General features: G+C 35.2%; 2 long non-coding RNA genes across 3 annotated transcripts in view; both read right to left on the bottom strand.

Annotated features, from left to right (window-relative positions):
• Positions 1–1,041, bottom strand: part of LOC125672746 (uncharacterized) — a 5,835-nt gene extending 4,794 nt beyond the window's left edge. The window contains exon 1 of one of the 2 annotated variants that reach the window (XR_008802330.1): positions 986–1,041. This is a non-coding gene — a long non-coding RNA (uncharacterized LOC125672746). The remainder of the gene's footprint in view (positions 1–985) is intronic. The other variant, XR_008802329.1, reaches the window with a different exon arrangement.
• Positions 1,042–4,047: 3,006 nt separating this feature from the next.
• On the bottom strand, positions 4,048–7,407 carry LOC130054063 (uncharacterized). The gene is made up of 3 exons (XR_008802333.1): positions 6,846–7,407; positions 4,579–4,665; positions 4,048–4,385 (listed from the first exon to the last, which is right to left on the bottom strand). It is a non-coding gene; the product is annotated as an uncharacterized LOC130054063 (long non-coding RNA).
• Positions 7,408–7,646: the final 239 nt, after the last annotated feature.

Here is a 7,646-nt window from a genome sequence, read left to right as displayed (position 1 = left end):
TCAATAACACCATTAACATCTCTATCAAGATGTGTTTGTGAAATGCTGATACAATTAAAATTGTTGGTACCCAAGGAGAATTCTTGTCACAAGGAAAACATGGGAAACACGGAAGCACTAGCGCCAACCATTCACAGGTTATGGCCAAGGTTAAACTTTTCCAAAAGAAGGCCAACTCAAAGGTCAATGTCAAAAGGAATAAACATGTAAAATACATACATCTTAGCTCTAGCCATTCAAAAGTTTTGGCCAAGGTTAAAGTTTTTCACAAAGCGGGTCAAACTCCAATGTCAAAGTTGTTGGTACCCAAGGAAAATCTTATCACAAGAAATACACATGTGAAGCATGAAAGCCCAAAGCACCAATGGTGCAAAAGTAATGGCCAAGTTCACATTTTTGTAAGTTTGTTTTGAACATATTTTATTGACATAATGTCAATTATAGGGATTGGACACCAGTTCCAACAACTGTTTGACCTACTTATAGCCGTAAAGTAGGTCAAGGATGGACCAATCCAGCTGAAATCCAATCTCACAATTCTTGAGGGAGATATTGTAACCAAACTTCAAAGTTGTACATGCATCCGTTACAGAAAAAAGTCCAGAAAACATGACCGAGGACAGATGGACAGCCTGCCAGCCACACGGACAGTGCCATAACATAATACGTCCCGTCTAATGACTGGTGTATAAAAACTTGGGTAGTCCTCTCCCAAAGGTTCAAGTCCAGTGAAATTTTGCAAATGTGGGTCAAACTCTAAGGTCTAGGTCAAGACGTAATAGTTGGTACCCAAAAAAGGGTCTTGTTAAAAGGAATATACACGTAAATATGAAAGCTCTAGCTCCAACCAATCAAAAGTTATAAATAAGGTTAAAGTTTTTGTGGACAAATAGACAAACAGACAGATGGACAGAGAAAAAACTATGAGCCCCAGAATCTTCGATTATGGGGGAATAAATATGGTTTAAAATTGTACATTTCTTACTCTCTTTTTCTGTCTGTACTTACTGGAGATTCTTCAGATAAATTGACCTTCTCCTTCAAAATAGAGAGAACACACATAAGAATATAAAATACATAGTTTCATGTACAGATGTATTAATATGATTCACTGAATTAATTTTTGGAGATGATATTTAGTATTTAGGGGATCAGAATAACTAGTTTTTAAAACATATAAATAATGGTTCATATAATAAAACAATTACTGTATTGCTGTATTTTCAGTCAATATAGTGCTTTAGCCATGTTCTATGTACAATACTAACCTTGCCCTTTGGGCTTGGTGAATATTGTACATGGAAGGTGGCTAAATCATTGTCTTGATCTCAAAAACAGCAATAATTGTATAATATTGACCCGACACTCGGCAATCATGACAGACTTTCCTTTCAAAAGAGTTGTAACTCTGTGCAATTCCTCCTAACCTTTTCCCCCTTTCCTTGATTTCATACGAATTAACAAGAGGCCCATGGGCCATATCGCTCAACTGAGCACTTTGACTAAAGAAAAGCAGAAATCAATTCAATATTGAAAAGTTTGAGTATTTATATAAGTGGTCCCACACTACCCCCTTGGGTTGATGATTTGAACAAACTTGGATCTACACTACCCTAGGATACTCCTAAATTAATAAGAATAATCATTGTTTTGCTGTTATTGAAAAGACGATTTTTCAAGATACATGTGTTGCCTATATTTTTGTATGTAAAGCTTTGATGCCCCACTCTACCCCCTGGGTTCATGATTTGAACAAACTTGTATCTACACTACATGAAGATGCTTCTGTATTTTGATGATAAATCAAACCTTTGCTGTTCTTAGAAAAAAAGATTTAATATACATTTTCTAGATAATTCCTATATGTAAACTTTTGATCATCTGTTGTGGCCCCATCCTACCACCTGGGGTCAAGATTTGAACAAAATCTTGAATCTACACCAAGTAATATAGCTTGCACACAAGTTTCATCTTTTCTGGCCCAGTGGTTCTTGGGAAGAAGGTATTGAAAAGATCCCATCAAATTATCATTAATTCTTAATTATCTACCCTTGGAATGAGGCATGGCTCATGGTTATTGAGAAGTTGAAAATTGTAAAAATTTACAGACGACAAACAACAGATGACACACGACAGATGGATGCCAGACACCTTTGATTAGAAAAGCTCACTAGAGCCGTCAGCTCAGGTGAGCAAAACAACATGTTTCTACTTATTTTTTCATTTCTCAAGAAGAAACAGGTAAATTAGAATAGCGATGTTTTTGTCTTTTAGAAAGCAAAGTGAAATACACTTCACGAAAGAGGATGTCTATTTATATCAATAGTTCACAATTGTACCGAGAGTCTTCATGATACTGTCCTGAATTTGCTGCAATCGGTATTTGAAATACGTAGATTGATGTACGTAACTTTCACAATATGATGTACGTAACTTTCCGATTTGCACATAAAAGATGTACGTAACTCAAAAGATCTCCATTAAACTTTTATTCATTTGTTCATTCAAAAAGCCCGATAGAATGCCTTCATTAATAAAAATCACATGTTAAATAATGCTACCAACATGCCATCAAATCAAACTTTCAATTTAAGCTATTTTAAGAAAATTTAGGAACATTCTTTCATATCTTATGATGTAGTACCTATAATACTATAAGTTAAAGAGCAATCAATCAAAAAAATGGCACATAAGAAATATGAAAATTTCGACATGTTACAACACTTATGTATATCATGCATATGCAGACGAGAACGCATGAAATGATAATAAAATAATATATTGAAGGTAATTAATTGTACTCGGATAAAACAGACTCTGGAGCTCTGAAGATCACATGAAAAATTTTCACGAGAGTTAATTCCAGCAGAGTAATTGAGTCTACGTTGTATTGCAGCAAAAGAATACCAAACAAATCATGTTTGTCAATGTATCCTAAAGAAATACCTGGTAAAAACATCCCCTAAATATCTATGCACACTTTTAACACCCCCCACCCCACCCCAAAATAATAATAAGGAATTACTGAAAATCTACATAACCTGAAAAATTTAAATTAAACATCTTAAAATCAAGATCTTCTAAGCTTGTGAAACATTCATACAAGTTAATGATAATGATGTAAATTTCTCCTTTAAATGTTTAACTCCTTCAAAATACCAAGAAAACTAACCCCAAAACATCCATTTTACCTACCCCCCCCCCCACCTCTCCCCCCCCCCCCCCCCCCCCCCCCCCCCCCCCGACAGAAATACTACGGTTTTGTTGGACCTCCAAAAGACACCAAAATTTGTCCTCCCAAGAATAGGCATAGTCTTTAAATGGTACAAAATTTGGAGTAATACCCCCCCCCCTTTTTTTCCCCCTGTGTGCAGCATCTGTTCGTATCAAATATCTCAAGAGGTTATAGAATGAGGTTTTCTTTTTTATAGCTAATGACATTCTTTCTCTGCCACAAAGTATGTGCATTACTTCTCTGCTTGTTTAGCTGTTTAGAAAGCAAGCTTTAGGGATGGTCAAACTACGAGTGAAGTGCACAGTTACGTACATCATATAGGAAAATTACGTACATCAACCAAAAATATTTTAATGAGTTACGTACATCACGTGTGTTTTTACACAGGAGTTTAACTCGTCCATTCAGGAGAAGCAAATGGATTTTACCATTCTGAACGATAAAGCGTAAAGAAATACACAAACTTGACTAATTAATATCACTGGATAGTTGATAGGATAAGATATAACCTAAATTGAAAAATTACCCGTTTCTTCTTCCGCCATCTTGGGATGTATGTAACTGCAGTTACGTACATCAGTTTAATACCAGTGTACCACAGGGATCATCAAATTTACAATTTTAGTAAAGGACTACCTCCTCTTTCTAAATATCCATTTACTTTCAATTTAGTATCAATAACAGTAAAGATTAAGTGTTTTACACATAAACACTATATAGTAAGTTTGGCCCCGCCCTGGTGTCAGAACCCCTATCCCGGGGATGAAATTAACAATTTTGGTAGAGGCCTTCCTGCTCTACATCACTATCCATTTAGCTTTTCTTAAACATGTGCGGCTGTAGAGAAGATTTTAGAAAATTGGTCAATTTTGGACAGTTTTTGCCCCGCCTCTAAGGCCCCAGGAATCCTGAAATTTACAATTTATGCCCCCCTTCTTCCAAAGATATTTCATACAAAATTTGAAAAGAATTGGAATGATAGTTATCAAGTAGTTCAAAATGTCTATTGTTCACACATTTCATAACTGACCATTTTGGCCCCACCCTGATACCAAAAACCCCTATCCCTGGGATCATATAATTTACAATTTATACTTGCCCTTGGCCCAAGGACTCAGCATGCCTGTGGAGCTAGGTTTATCCTTGACATCTAAATAGTAAATTGAAGAAAACATAAGAACATAAATGTACATGAATCATTAAGTAAAATGCATATATGCATGGAATCTGCAGTGTTTTCAAAATAAATACATAATAGGTATCAATTTATCAAACTTACATGTAATAAAAGTGTGGTATGATATGTGAAATATCAAAAGCACTAAAAATATTATCTTTGTTACCATTTCTTTTGCAGACAGCAGCTCCACAGTTTCCACAAAATTTATTTGTGGGAAGCAACCTCTCTCCACAATCCACACAAAACATTACTGTGAAATAAAATCATTACATCATTATATTTCCTTTTAGGAGTGACATGAGATTATTGATCATGAATCACTGTTTGCTATCTTCACCTTTTCATACAATATTCAATAAGATTACAATCAACTGTAACTTTAGTCACAAAATGAATGAATATAAAACTCATCAGCCCGACCCTTATGTGATTGTAATTATAATTGCTGATATGCATTCTGGGTGCCTTAAATATATTTTAATCTAGCAAGAACCTAATACTGGAAGTGAACCTAATAATATCCCGATTATTACACACACACACACAAACAAGTACACATGCACAAACGCCTCTTGAAGAGAAAGAAACAAGTTGTACTCAGTCTGACAGAGCTCCAGATAAGGTGCGTATCAGCGTAAATACTCATTAAATTTTACCAAATACGCATTAAAGTTTAAAATCAGGCGTACAATTACGCATTCGCGAATGTAAATACGCTTTACACTCTTAAAGTCATGCGTAGAGGTAACTCAATACACAACTGTATAAGCCTAACGGGTAATTATTATACTTCTTTCTTAAATAAACAGGTAGGGTGCGATCGAAAGCAGATGAAAACTTATATCATAAATCGTAAACGATTGATTGGTGGCACAGAAAATGGTACAGGACAAACGATATATATTTCTTCTGTTAAACTTACTAAGTTTTTACTGAAATGTCGCTCCTGCAGCATTGTCTCGCTAACTATTTGAAAGTATTTGCAAGAATGGGAGTCGCGCATTTATTTTTACCTACTTCCGTCACACATGCACTTGTTTTACACAGATGGAGGAAAACCAATTCTTGGTTAACGGTACAAGGTTAGGGGAATCCGGGGAGAGTAATTTGCAGTGAAAACAAGGTGCAAAAATATATATATGGGCAGAATTAGGTTCGTCTAAATTTAAAAAAAATTAATGCTTTAGAAAGTCACAAAAACTTTAGACTTTGAAACTGGTATGTTTTGGTTTAAAATGATTTTAGTTTCTCGGTTATAACACTTCAATTTACAATATGACAAATAGTTTTGTTGTTTGTTTGGTGCTTATGAAATTTTTTCAACACTGTACACACAATCACAGGGGATTCTTATCCATTTTGTTCTCAATTTATATGCTATATATAAATTATATATAGATTGAGAACAAAATGAATAAGAAGACCCTGTGGTACAATAAATGATTGTATGTTTACGGGTGAAAATTCTCTGTAGTTCTTTTTATCATAAAGTCTTCATTAACATTGGGATTTTGAAATTTATTGTTGAGGTATTAAATTTTAAAATGCCAGACACACAGACATATGATATCTGATTATATTTAGACTAAGTGATAAAATTTTGTATTAGTGGCAAACAGCAAATATAATCAGTGCTAAAATATTTCATCACTGTGTCACAACTAGGATTATGTACAATATTATAAATATTGTTCTAATTTTCTCTTTTGGAACATACCATTTCTACAAGGGGATTATCATATGAATTTAATTTTTTTTTTAAAATTAGATAGATGCGCATGGTGGTGGTGGTGGTGGGGTTAAATTATCATTATATTGAAATGCATTTTATGTTCAAAGGCAGTGCTGTTTAAACCCAATTTTACAAACTTGAAAGGTTTGGGCATTTTTATTATACAATTCGTAACTTGAAAAGATTGAGAATAATAAAAAAAGAAAGAAGAAATACGTAGAGGCAGTCGACTGCTGAGAGCATACAGTCCAGAGCAGTGTCGTGCATCAAAGGTTAAGCAAATCATAGTGAAGGCAGTAGAAACAAAATGTATATATAGCATAAAAATATTTCAGTCACATTCATGTACATACATGTTTTAATGATTTTTTATATAAAACCCTGAGAGAAAATTCATGTCATGAGTATTTGGCAAATAGATATTGTTTAAATTGAACCTGATCAAAGCATGAACATTACAAAATATGTACATACAAGAAGCTGCGCTCGCTCAAACGGCAGCACTGTCAACATATTATAAAATTATGAGATGAACGAATTTGGTTTTGACTCGAATTTCCTCGATAGGCACATATACATTATTATATTATTCTTTAAGAGAGTAGCGTAATGGTTAATCAAATACATTTAAGGCGAAAACGATGTAGAAACATAATGACTTGATCTATATAACTGAACGAAAAACACAAACCACCCACCTTGTTATCACAATAACTTCTGAGTCTTCAGTGCAGCGGCATGCAGCATGTGCAGATAGAAGGATGTAATCTAAGTCCTTGAAAATCTTGGCCTAATAAATCTTCATCACCGAAAATCTTGGGCAATAAATCTTGGCGACGCTTGGGAAATCTTGACAGCGTTTTTTTGTTTGAATCATTCGAACATGCAACTTGGCCAGGCCAATCTTGGCGACGCTTGAGAAATCTTGACTGCGTTTGGAAGTCATATATCCTGGCGCAATGCAATCCTGACTTGGCCAGGATTGAAAATCATGACCAGGATTGGATGGCCAGGTTATCAATCCTGGCTTGGTTATGTTTGAAATCATGACCGACCAGGTTTGGGTGGCCAGGTGAGGATTGGATGACCATGTTATTGGCCAGGATTGAAATCATAACCTGACCGGCCAGGATAGGATGTGCCAGGATTGAAAATCATGGCTGGTCATGTTTGCAATCCTGACTTGGCCAGGATAACATATCCTGGCCGGCCAGGATTGATTTACAATGAAATATATAGAACATGACCTGGGGGTCCCCTATGGCTTTCCATAAAAAACATTACATTCTACCCCTTTCTGGCACAGACAAAAGATCCGAAAAGCGTGATTAAAGTTGATGAAACAAATGGATTACGACACTTCGAAACATCATGGACTTGTACTAGTTATAGACTGTAATCCAAACACTTCGTAGATTGAACGCCAACAAAGGAAAACCCCTACCTGACTGTTTGCCAACAACAACTATAAACAGCCTTTGAAGTTGAAAAGTACGAGT

The sequence above is a fragment of the Ostrea edulis genome, chromosome 4 (assembly GCF_947568905.1).
Source record: "Ostrea edulis chromosome 4, xbOstEdul1.1, whole genome shotgun sequence".
In the NCBI taxonomy this organism is placed as follows: domain Eukaryota; kingdom Metazoa; phylum Mollusca; class Bivalvia; order Ostreida; family Ostreidae; genus Ostrea; species Ostrea edulis.
This window is presented reverse-complemented; position numbering and strand designations above follow the sequence as displayed.